A 13,523-nucleotide genomic window follows, 5' to 3' on the forward strand; every position below is an offset into this window, starting at 1 on the left:
ATCAGAGCCATCTGCGGTCATGTGTTTTCAGAAGGACTATTACAGTGAAACAGTTTTCAATGAAAAGCCGGTTGAACTCAAGTAGAATTCAATTATAGCACACAATGGAGAATCTTTTCTTGAGAACCGTCACGTCCGGGCGTCCTTCAGTCGACCCTGATGCACACGCATACAGAACGAACATTACAACAGTGCCACATGACACTAAAGGAGATGGGAATGCATGTCACCCCGTGTCTACAGTTATGACACGAGAGACAGGAAAGCACACAGTGGAGATCCCAGATACAGTGTCGGGACAAAAAAAAGCTCTGTTGTGTTGTTTAGATGGCTTTGGCTGTCCACAGTTGGACAAAGAACTACACTTGTACACATACACAGTACTGCAAGACCACATACAGTACACAGTACTGCAAGACTGCTTTAGAAAAAGCATGTCATTTAATGTAAAAAGAAATATGACAAACTCCACATTCTTGCTACAAAAAAGTTAACAGTATATAGCCTACTGTACAATGAAAAATATGACTAACTCCAAGATAACTCAGATATCATTTTTATCATTATTGCACTGCATTTAGTATTGAGTGGAAACTGCAAAATATTTTTTTGCCAATGATACAAAAAATAAATAATAATAATTACAAATGTCATTATATAAACTATATATATATGCATTGCACTAAAAAACTCAAGTTTATTAGTAAATTATTAAAAATAATATATACAAATTATGAAAAATATTTTTAGTACATTTATTTTAATATGGAGATGGAATAAAAACTAGGGGTTGAACACAATTTTGTCAGAGCTGCTGGAAAGGCCATTTTTTTTATTCTTGAAGTGGCTTTAATTTATCAGGATTTTTAAATGCATCAAGCTGATTTTTGTAGTTATAGTAGTGAACATTATTTCCTTTAACTCTTTCCCTGCTATTGACGAGAATTTCCGCCATTTGTGAGAAAACGCTTCCCTATCATTGAAGGAATTTTACGGCTTTCCGTGTTTTCACTGTTATGCGCTACGGGCGCTACCTGATAACACATGCGAAGAAGATGCAGAAACAAGCGATGCAATCATGTGCATATGTAAAATAACAAGATCATCAAAAATAAACAGCATATAAATCAAAACTGTCTAATTTTACAGAATAAAATGTCGACCCAGAACAAGGTAAAGGACTCTGCAAGCTTTGATGGACATGTTTTGATCATAATCCGATCTGGATGTAGTTTTTGACAAAAACGTGATTTTCATTGACTTTTTGAAAGAAAGAAAAAACCCGCTAGCGGATAAAGAGTTAATAATATACAGTTGAGCATAGTCTATACTATTAGATATAATGTATATGCTTTAAAAAAAAAAAAACAGGCCATAATGCCTGGAACATAACACAAATATGTTTACATGTATATCATGAATGCATCTCTAAAAAACCTCTTCTTATCTCTTATCTCCACTTAGTACAATATTTGTGGGTTGCATAGCAAAGCTTTGCATTGTTCAAGCTAACATTATGAAAGCCATCAATCACAACACGAAATAATAGACATGCATAAGTGGCAGTTAGAGTGAGGCTTTGGATAAGAATGTTATTGGACATTCCTGTGTGGCATCTTCAAAAGACCGATGTTCCCGTTCCAGCGGGTGTTCCGCAAGATGACAGGCAGTTGTTTGTCTCAAAAGCATTTCTCTCCACAGCATGTGCTCTCATTTCAGAATTGCCCTTCACCCTTCGCATCAAAAACACACAGATTTCAGGTATCTGACTGTGATGCTGTCCCCTGCGCTGCCTCCATCCACAATAATTACACTAAACAAAAACCTCAATTGAAAGCCAAATATACAGTCAAGTGTAAACAACAACAACAGGTTTGCAAGTGGCATCACCAAGTAGGTTGCTGTGACTTAGTGGTTTCATCTACACTAAAAAAAAACTGTAAAAAAAAGGTTACAGTCATTCCATATGGATGGATGGATGGATGGATGGATGGATGGATGGATGGATGGATGGATGGATGGATGGATGGATGGATGGATGGATGGATGGATGGATGGATGGATGGATGGATGGATGGATGGATGGATGGATGGATGGATGGATGGATGGATGGATGGATGGATGGATGGATGGATGGATGGATGGATGGATGGATGGATGGATGGATGGATGGATGGATGGATGGATGATTAGTTTAGGTGTTATCTCTCTAGAACATTCTTAAATCACATGATCATTCTGATTTACACAAACTTGTGGAGTTCAAGCAGCTCGAGCTCTGCTGTTTTTTTTTTTGCAGCAAGCGAACGGCATGAGAGATTCTCAGTTTCAAGTTAATTTTGCAGTCCAGCTTTCAAATTGTCATGCTGCTTATATAATTAGCAAATTGAAAAATACATTAAATGAGAGAAATGAGAAGTAAAAGCTCACTGGTGCTCTCAGACTTGGATACCACTGATGTATATAAACTTTCTAGGAAATCCACCACTGTCTCTTCACCACATGCAGATTTAATGTGAACCTCAACATTCATATCCACACAAAAAAAAATACATGTAATTACCTCATACAATGCTCATTTGTGCGCTACAAGAGCGGAATCTGCTTTGAATTAGTGCAGCTGCACTGGTTAAATTGCAGGTTTAACATTTGATAAGCAGCTTGATTGTGCTCATTATGTGTTCAGCGTGGAGGATCGTATTCCTGGTCCTCCTTCTGCTATGAGCTGCTACCCCTGCAATCCAACAGCCGTGAAAGAAGAGCCCCGAATCATTAACCAGCGCTGCTCTCAGTGATTATTCTGGACCTTCCTGATACATTTCCTTGAAAATCTCACATAAAGTCTTAGTAGCCTATCTGGGCATGTGCAGGAGAGGATTTGTGTGGGACCGAATGGATGTGTGAAAAGGCCAGCTTCAGATTCGCATGGACAAACATGTTGTAATGAGTCTTGCCTGCTCATGCTGCTGTCTCCTCCGCAGTCTATCATATTGTTGTGTTGCTCGACATGAAGAGCACATCTGTTGCTCGTCGAACATCTGTATGCATTTGCATATTAATGAATAATTATGTTAATTTGATTGCCACTGACTCCTTGATTCCTGTGAAGTAAAATCTGTCTTGTGTGGCCGACACTGGCGCATAAATCAAAATTTTTGCTCTTGGACTAAAGATCAATGTAGCATTATATATGGAGATAAATTATCAAAAATGTGATGAAATAAATCAAATAATGGATTTGATCCCCTGATCCTTCTGAAAGATACCAGAAACACAAGATGAACATAGAATGTTCATAGAGTAGATGAACGCCTCTATTTGGACAATGACAGAAATTAATATAATAATAATAATTTCATGTGTTTTGTTTAGACACCTTCTGATGCTACTTGGAGAACACGTCTTCTCTGATAAAGATAAAGATAATGATAATAATAATTTCATATATGTATTTGGTTTAGACATACCAGCCAGGAAGAAGTCTTTCATTTCTGTTAGTAGCCTATTTCGTAAAGTCTGTTCTGGGATGCTTTTAATATATGCTACTTGGACACCTGTGATGAATATATGTGATATATAATTAAAGTAATCATTTAGTAAAATGCATGGTACAGATTAGCATAGTCATAATAGTAGTATGTACAGTAATAGGACATAAAATCATTTTGCATAAGGCTCCTGGATTGTCACTACAAAGCTAATTTGACAAGCCTGTATTACAACATCTGATTTTCAACAACTCACAATTTTTTCTTGGCATCTCTCTTTCAGGAATGATGGATGATACCAACTCCATCATGGAGACATAGAGCTCTGACCAGTATGTCTAAATCAATCCCCTGAGCTCTGATGCCCTGAGCGCACAGTGGCAGGCCTAAAACACCTTCATATCGCTCTGCATTAAAGGAACTTGAAATATTCTATTATAATGCAGCACAAATACTCAAGCCAGTGTGAGCTGTACTTTAAATGGTAATGAGTTGAATATATAAGGCCTCTTTTTTCCCATATAGTTCAAGAGTCCTCAAGACAAGTTAGAACAGAAAGGTGAGTTCAACATGACACCAAACTAAGTGAGGTAAAGAGTGATTTAGATGACTCAAAACGAAAGGATCAGTAGGGAGGCTGGATTTCAGAGGTTTGCCGAGTAGATTTGCGCCAGGAATCTGGGGTGAGCACCTGTACAATGTGGCACATAAAGAAGTCCTCAGGTGGAGTGCAGTGCACATGCTGGAATCTCATTAATGCGTTTCTGCTCTTTCGATTTATAACTACATAAATCAAACAAGATTATCCAACAGACAAACTAAAACAACAATAATCAATATATTTCAATTACATGTCATGTGTTTTTGAATAAAAGAATTAGAACAAAATAATGCATGTTATAGTCAAGCTTTTATCGTCTAATTAATGCTTCTGCATATTCAAACTTGGTGTGTCATGTTCAGTGCTGTTCCGTGCCACTGTTTTTACAAATATCTTGAATTTGTAATATAACAATGTAATGTCATGTAATATACAAATCAATTTGTATGTGCATAAATTAATCTTTGAATAAATTAATTTGAATAAATCGATTAATTTAATATAATTAATGAATTACTTTGTATGTTTTATTATTATTTATTTAATAATTTATTTATTATTTATTTTTATTTTTGAATAAATTAATAGATCTGGACAGAAAAAAAAATGGTGTCATTGTAAATGTAAATCAAACTGCAAATATATGATTAACTAATAATACGGCCGGTCAAAAACTGCCCAAAAAGAAATCAATACCACATGAAAGCATACAGAAAGATTGATCGGAAAAGCAGTTATTCACCAATCTAGACTCTGATCTCATCAAGAAAAATTGGAATTCAGTCTGCCTTAGCTCTTTTAAACAGACTGCTGGAGCATATGGGTTGTAATGCATCCCATTGTACAGGAGAGAGTCTCGGGAATTCAGTCAGAACGAAGAATCATATAGGCTCATTCACACAAGACTCTGTAACACTGACTAAATGTGCTCCCAAAATCCTATTTAGGCAGTGCAGAAAGCAATGTTCTCTTCAAAAAACACCAACAAGGCAGATGGAGACAGCGTGGCTGACGTGCGCTCCGCAGACGACAAGAGAGACTGTGGCGGTGTAGTGACTCTGACATATTTGCCTCTGAACATGCACCATGTCAGTTTGCTCTGTGATGTAGATGGTTTAATCCTCTCTTAATACCGGCTGCATTACGGAATTCCCCCTTAAACCACGATAAGAATATCAGCAGAGGCAGGAGACAGACCTCCAGTCCAGGAATAACCCAGCGTGCCTCCATCATCCATCAAAACGGCAAAGTACAGCACACAGGAGAGACAACGTCCGCTCTAGTTAAGAAGCCCGAGCACTTAAAGGATTAGTTCAACCAAAAATTAAAGTTCAGTCATTTTTAAACGCCCTCATGTCGTTCTAAAACCATGTGAGTTTCTTTCTCTCTGCGGAACACTGAAAGGACATTTTTAAAGAATGTATGGCTGTTTATTTAATTATGTCTTTGCATAGAGTGTACAAAGCAAACTACACTGAAATAATCACATTAACAACATGCACTTCAATAAAAGCGTGTGGTTTTTTTTCAGCAATATCATTGGCTGGTAGAAAGAAAACTGCATTAGGTTTGAAAGGCGGTCAAAACCTTCCAGTTGTCCTTCTGGACAACATAAACCATTTTCACTATAAATTAAGGCAAGTTTATTACCGCTTAATCTTTTTTTTTTAACCAGTTAATTGAAACTAACCGTCCTAAAGATCCTGTTTGCAGAAATTAATAGCACTTCTAATTATTATTAGCATGATTAGTTCTGTTGAACTGAAAAAGGCTCTTAAGGAGTCAATTCCCCTTGACGGAAAGTTGGAATCTACTCTCGATTCTCAACGCCTCGGAATCTATTCTTTTTGGAATCGACTTCAAGCCCTAGAAGAATGCAACTGTGGTTATTTTCATCCAATTACAATGAATGGGAGCTGGAGCTTTCAATCACCATAAAAAAAGCACCATAAAAGAATCATAAAATTGGTCCATGTGTGTCATGCTCAAAAGAATGAATCATTCACAAATCAGACAGAAGTAAAATGCCAAGAAATGCTATAGTAGGAATGTCACGATTTCAGGTGAATGATTTCTTTAAAACTTGAACGCACATAAGAATGACACGCATGCAGACACGCACCTGACAGACTGCCTGACAGGAGACATAAGGAGGGAGATATGAACCATCATGCCAGACAACAGAGTAGACAGTATGAGGAAAAGAAGAACGACAGAGCGAGAAAGAGGCAAGAGATAAGATACGAGTCAGACCCAGGTGAAGGTTGATCCCGTGGTGAGCTTTCACAGCTACAGATGTTTCATTCACACTGACAGGACATCACCCTATTAAAGTGGAACAAGATGCCCAACTCCTCGCAAGGTGCCTTTGTGGATCTCGCCACACAAAATGCTAAATCATTCAAAGTCTGTAATAGAAATAGCACACATACAAAAGGAAGGATTTGTCAAGGCGATTAAAGCGAGGGCACTATAAAACATAACCCTTTATCACCGTTAAAAAAAAGCTAGCTGATGTTCTATGCGCACTTGTTTACCTCAAAGATAGCCGGGTGCAGGTGAGGTGAAGCTTACCTGTGAGAGACCACCCTGTAGAGAATTTAATAAAGCATGAAAAAGAGCGGCAGGGATTTGCACCTGCAAACGGCGGCAGATCTCCCCCCTCCGGACAAGGCCAACCTGTGCTGTTCTCAGATAAGAACTATCTGCCAGGTGCAAGCTGGCTGCATATCGCCACTCTCAAATGAGGTATGGATGCCATACTGAGGGATATGTGGGTCTGGACAGCACACTGCATCTACGTCTTGGACAGAAAGTCGTCATCACAGCGCAATACCCCAGAATCTGATCAGACATGTTTCTAAAGGTGCTTTATGCATTAGAGTTTCTTTGTTTGATTGAATGTATTTGTTCATTCATTCATTAGCAATATGTACTGTGTGTGTGTGTGTGTGTGTGTGTGTGTGTGTGTGTGTGTGTGTGTGTGTGTGTGTGTGTGTGTGTGTGTGTGTGTGTGTGTGTGTGTGTGTGTGTGTGTGTGTGTGTGTGTGTGTGTGTGTGTGTGTGTACACACTGTAAATTGGAATATATCTTACAGGTTTGCTACTACATTAGGATTTGAAATTTGGAATGAATGGATGAATGGATGAATGGATGAATGGATGAATGAATGAATGAATGAATGAATGAATGAATGAATGAATGAATGAATGAATGAATGAATGAATGAATGAATGAATGAATGAATGAATGAATGAGGCATTTATATAGCGCATTCATATGTACTACTGTACACCCAAAATGCTTTACAATGATGCCGGGGTCTCTGAAATTATGACCGATTTTTCATTTTTGGGTGAATATCCCTTTGATCACAATGTGCCAAATAGAGTGTTATCCTTTACAAGAAAACATAACACTGCATTTCTAGCCATTTTTGCTTTAGATCCACGATAGACTGAGAAAAAAAAATAGTTTTTAAGTCTTCGAAAGGGTCTGAAACTCTTGGTTTGGCCTTGGCTAATTTAGCACACATTTAACCTGTCAAAACAAAGAACACCATTTCTTTCTCACACCGCATATACAGGACAAAAGCTAAAAGCCTTCTGTGTTTTATGTGTGTTAATGCCTCCCTTTAAAACAGAGGACAGAGGTCAAGATACAGAGAGCAAAACCTGCTTAATGCTAACCACAAGTGAGACATTAATGGGGATGCTCATTTACAATTTTAAAAAGACTGAGTTTCGGTTCATTTTTGAGACGCGTTTCAGAAAGAAATTCATGGAGACAGACGGCAGAAAGTGCACCCTGTTTGATTTCTTTATTTTACAAAAGCACAGTGTTCTGTTGTTGTTATGAGTGTAGACAAATTAATATAGTTTTGAATAAAGTCTTACTCTTATCTGTATAAGAGTATTTTACGTTATTTTCCTGTTCTTAAAAAATAAAGAACAGTGTTTGCGAAATCCTGCACCAATAAAGTTTGCACTAAGTTTCCAAACTTTCATATTTTCAGAGCAAATACAAAATGTTTTTAAAACAGGTCAGGTGTACTTTATTTTTTTATTTGTTTTTATAGCAGAATAAAAAAAACGATAATCAACAAAATGCGATTTTGCATAAGATCACAGAACCCAACCAAATCCAATTGGGAAAAAGATAAAAGGAAAATGATTTTTGAGAAATGCAGAGGTAGCCAAATACTTCCAAGTGAAGACTATGTATACATACACCACTGTGCACTACTTTGTGTTCCCAGAAAATAGCAGTACATTACTGAGCACTTCCACAAGTCATCAAAGGGTAAAGTGAGAATATTTTAAGCAAAATGGCTTTTACTCAGCCCGCAGGCCATGCACATAATGATGCACTGTTGTTTTTCTCTTAAATGTCCCTGACCGTGCATTTGACAAGTGACAAGTAGGATTTGCTGTTAGTCAGACCCAGCCATATTTGTCAAAACCACTGTGACACAATGCTGTACCCAAAGCTACTACTAAAGGCTCATTCATTTCTCAGTGGGTCTTTATTGTTAGACAATTAGAACAGCTTCAATTGAGTATTTAGGGCAACAAGTGTGCCTTGAGTGTCATCTTAAAGAAACCCAACAACAGCAAGTCCAACAGGAATGCACTTAAATCAAAGCTTAAGTGTGCACAAAAATGCACAAAAGACAGAACTGGTCATTATGCTTAAACGCACAGTGAAAGGATGCGATAAAATCCAGCAAGATAAGCATAATTGCTCACAGTTTGTACAGACGCACTAATGTCCAGTGCCACATCATTTGAGGCACAGCTTAAAAGCCCTCCGGCAAACAGACCATAAGGCCTTAGGGCAAGAAAAAGACTGATTTTAAGAGGTTATGAAATTCTTATGCCTAACATACTGCCATGACAAGACATTGTCATCATTATTGTTAGTGAGAGACATAGAGATGACAGTCCAGGCTTAGTCTACGGATTAAAAAATACACGATTGCTGCACATTGATGGACAGAAAGAGTTTAAGGAGTGACGGATATCAAAACACAATATGCACTGTGGAAATTGTCATGGGACAGTTTAAGGCTAATAATATTCCTCGAAAAAATGTGCAGTGCATAAAATTGTCATCTGACAGCATATTTTTTGGCAGTTTTGCACCTGTTACACCATCTGTAAAAGTGAGAAAACACAATTAAAGGGGATTTGGAGGTCGAGTGCAGTGAGTGACGTGCTAACAGCCTTTATGGAAACTGGGTCACAATGCACCAAATGTGTTAACAAGCTACTCTATAAGTATACACACCATGGAAACAAGAAAATGTTTATCTTTTTAGTGACAGATTGAACTGACAAGTTTGATCGCGACTGAGAAACATTCCTAGTTAACTAAAAGCCAGATTTCAAACCTTACATGGATCTGGCAGCATTAAAAACTAAACGAAAATTAACATTCGTATTACCAGAAATAACAATGAGAAATAACATAATAAGAAATTATGTATACAAAGACACATTTTCATAACCAAAACTAACTATAACCCACATTGATTAAACATGACAAAGGCCATTATATACTGTTAAAAATGTTTATGATATCAGTTAACACTTTAAGATTGGCAGCCCTAAAATATTAAAATTGAAATAAAAACTAAAACAGAATATAGCTAAAACTAAACACTGAAAAAAGTTTGCAAAAATGTCAGATTTTAAATGAAATAAACACTAAATTAAAAATGGAAAAAGTCTAATATTCCTTGGATATTACTTGGATCATGTTGGTAAACATCTAGTTTCATGTGATATTTAGTGATATTAAATCGTTCACAACAAGACCGGGAATGTTTAAGACAGTAAATAGAGTCAATTTTAATTTCATATTGACTCTTAAGGAAGTCAGTGACTTTCTGAGAAATAAAAGTCCTATAATTGCTCCACAACAGTAAAGTTGTCTAAACCGTATCCTCGGTGTTACATAAAGACAACAATTCAGACAGAAACGTCCTGACCTCTCTCCCTCCCGCAGGGATTGAACCGACCCTCTTGCTCAAAAAAAGAAAATCAATGAGGGACACAGTGTAGCTATCAGCCTTGAATCTGAAGAGTGAATATTCAGAGTATGCGAAACAGATGTGATATTGGTGTGCAAGCGCTCGAGGACAGTGTCAGGTCAGTCCCCCCCCGCGGGGAAAGTGACCTCATACTGACAGCAGTCACGGTCGAGTTGTCCTGCAAACCAAGAAGGACACAGCAGAGTCAGAACACAAATTAGACCAAGATGACTGCAGGAATTACATTGCAGAATAATAATGATACGAAACTCACACATGCTGTGAAGCACAGAAGAAATAGATGAATGTTGCTACTCCCTGGTACACATGATGTATCTTACTTAGTTGAACTAAATGAGGAGAGTCATGTATTGGACAGTGTCCAAAGTCCAAAAGACGAAACACATTCAGACGCTGAAACAAATCGAGGCTTAGTGCAGACAATCACACTTATTCTAGGTGTCACAGACTCCCAAGGCTCCACTGGAACAATGCGTCTTCACTCCTAATCTTGTAAAACTGATAATCCCACCAGGATTTAAAAGGTATTACGTATATGCAGTATGATTCCAATAAAGTCAACAGGCCTAGACAGAGGAAAAGACATTAACAATCAATCTATTCTAGTTCCCATTAAAAGTATGAGGTGTTTAACTGACATTTTTGATAATCTTAATCCATTGCAGGAGCACTTAATCTGGATTTATCCATCCTATTATAGAACATCATGCTCGCATAACATGGCATAAACAAAAAGTACGCACAATAAGTGGGCGTTAGTATACATTTACAATACACAAAGTAGAACATGTAAGAACTAACGCTTTTTAAAATGCATTGATGTCAAACCTAAACGTCTCGAGGCATCAGATCTTAAAAGCTATCAAATTGCTTCTGAAGACTTATATAGCACAAAGTATTATGAACCACTTTCAAGATGCGTTTTTGTCCTTTCTAAAGCTTGACAGTCCCAGTCCTCATAGGCTTTATTTTTATAGAGAGAAAAAAAATAAGATTGGACATTTGACAGCTGAAGAAATAGCATGACAGCGAGTAAATAATGACAGAATTTTCATTTCCCGAAAAAAAAAAGGTATTGTTTTTATCTGAATTAGGGAAAGAATTCCCTAAGGTAGGGAAAGAAAATTCTTGCTTTTGTTCGGTAGAATAATGTGCATTGATGAATAGTTAAACACGATTCGGAATGTGTATTAAAACAGTAAATAGGTTCCATTTTAATTTCATATAGATTTTTAAAGAATTCAATGACGTTCTGAGAACTAGCAGTCCCATCTCTGCTCCACAACAGTAAAGGAGAACACCTGAGTGCTTCAGAAGCTACAGTAGTATGCACTATTTTCAAGTAGTATTAACTATTTTCAAAGTGCTTTTTTTTGTGTGTAATTTTTGAAGCATGACAATTCCAGTTCTCTTTTTTCATTTCTCTTTTTAATGAAAAATTTGATTGGACATTCTATCGAATGTCCTTTTGTGGTTTGCAGAAAAAGCATGACCATGAGTAAATGAGGACAGAATTTTCACTGAGCTTTAAAAAAATAAAAGGAAGGAAGGAAAACTCCTCTATACCGGTCTAGAACAGGGAAGAAGCCTAGTAAATGTAAAATTAAGAATGACAGCACATATCCGTTTTATATAACGCTGAGGTACTTTCTTATGAAAAGCTTTTTTTTGTGTGATAAAATTGCATAAAAGGGTGCATACTGTTAAATGATCCGGTACAGAAAATGTATGCGCCCTATTTTGCATCTATGGAACATCCTACAGGAAAAAAATTAAAAGGAATAATTAGGATACAGATGCTATAGAAGACTCAGATCCAGAAATGTTTATAGATAAAAGATGGCTGTCAAAATTTGTGATTTGTGAGATCATAGATATTGATGAGAATCTGAATTCCTTTGGGTAGATGAAAGAATTCGAAAGTGGCATACATGAAATACAGGCCAGCCACTCATTTCTAAGTTGACAGCGTCTGATCCTTTCGCAGGCTGTCTGCCTCCAGACTGTCTCAAGACACTCTCCAATGCCTCCCAAGCTTCTCATTTTAAAATATCTCCCATTTCAAATTCTTTGAACTTCTCTGCAGTATCTAACAGAACGGTTTAGACCAGTGGTTCTCAGACTGCTACACAACATGACTCTGGAAACATACAATATATATATATAAAGGAAATAATTATTTTAAAACGTATTCACAATATTACTATTTTTACTGTATTTTTGATCAAATAAATGTATCCTTGGTGACCAAAAAAAAAAAAAAAAAAAACTTTTGAACACTAGTGTATCTTAAACATGTATTTTAATTTATATGATGATTTGATATGATTTTTGATATCAATTAAAAAAAGTTCGCTTATATTATGCCTGCACTCAATAAGAGACGCATTTGTGTGAACCGGCCCTAAACCAGTGGTACATTTACATTTAATATTTATATTACATTGCATTTTAAAATAATAATTTCTATTGTAACAGTGGAATGGGGAGGAAACGCAAGGTTTTTAAGTGTTGAATTTATTTTAACTTAAGCGCTACGTTTTTAGAACACTCAAGATGGTCAACGGCCAAACACGTCCGTGAAGCGCGTGTCAATAATGGAAGTGAAAATAGTGAAAATAATGGAAATGTAGTGGAATGGAAAAGGGCATTCGGTTTGAACTGCCCTTTTTTCCCCTTTCTAAATTGTACCAAATATCACTAGACTGAAAATCATGATTTGGACTTCACTTTGATGTGTATGGATAGTTTCATTAAGTTTTAGGGAACAATCCACTCAGTGGGACATCCTGTGCCATGGGGCAGGTCTATTTGTCACCTGTCTTCCTCTAGCAGATCTGTGAAACAGCGACAACCCTCCCAAACTGCTTTTATCAGGCTGGGAAGACGAAACTAGAGAGTGAGAGCGAGAGAGCAAGAGAGAGCGAGAGAGAGCGAGAGAGAGCGAGAGAGAGAGAGAGAGAGAGAGAGAGAGAGAGAGAGAGAGAGAGAGAGAGAGAGAGAGCGAGAGCGAGAGCGAGAGCGAGAGAGAGAGAGAGAGAGAGAGAGAGAGAGAGAGAGAGAGAGAGAGAGAGAGAGAGAGAGAGAGAGAGAGAGAGAGAGATGTATTATGCTCTAAGGTCATTTTGGCATCAGCCCCATGAGGAGATTGCTGTGGACAAATTGGTAGTCCAGCCGTGTGAGAGCGTGTTCCAAAAGCTGACTCCAAAAGCACTACAGAAAATAGCCACTTGTCTCCCAACAGCACACGAGCTTTCAGTAAATAGCATTTTTCATCAGTCTAGCTGATGACAACAGTTGCGCCATTCTGAAATTCAGTGTATCAGCAGGCGACAATTTTGACCGCAACATTCAGACTCTACAGTTTCAAGAAGCTTC

The 13,523-nt window shown here is 37.3% G+C and overlaps 1 protein-coding gene across 6 annotated transcripts in view; it reads right to left on the reverse strand.

Moving 5' to 3' along the window:
- Nucleotides 1-13,523, reverse strand: part of ntm (neurotrimin) — a 274,033-nt gene that overhangs the window by 196,565 nt on the left and 63,945 nt on the right. The gene's annotated exons all lie outside the window — the stretch shown is intronic.

The sequence above is a fragment of the Phoxinus phoxinus genome, assembly GCF_949152265.1.
Source record: "Phoxinus phoxinus genome assembly, chromosome: 23".
In the NCBI taxonomy this organism is placed as follows: domain Eukaryota; kingdom Metazoa; phylum Chordata; class Actinopteri; order Cypriniformes; family Leuciscidae; genus Phoxinus; species Phoxinus phoxinus.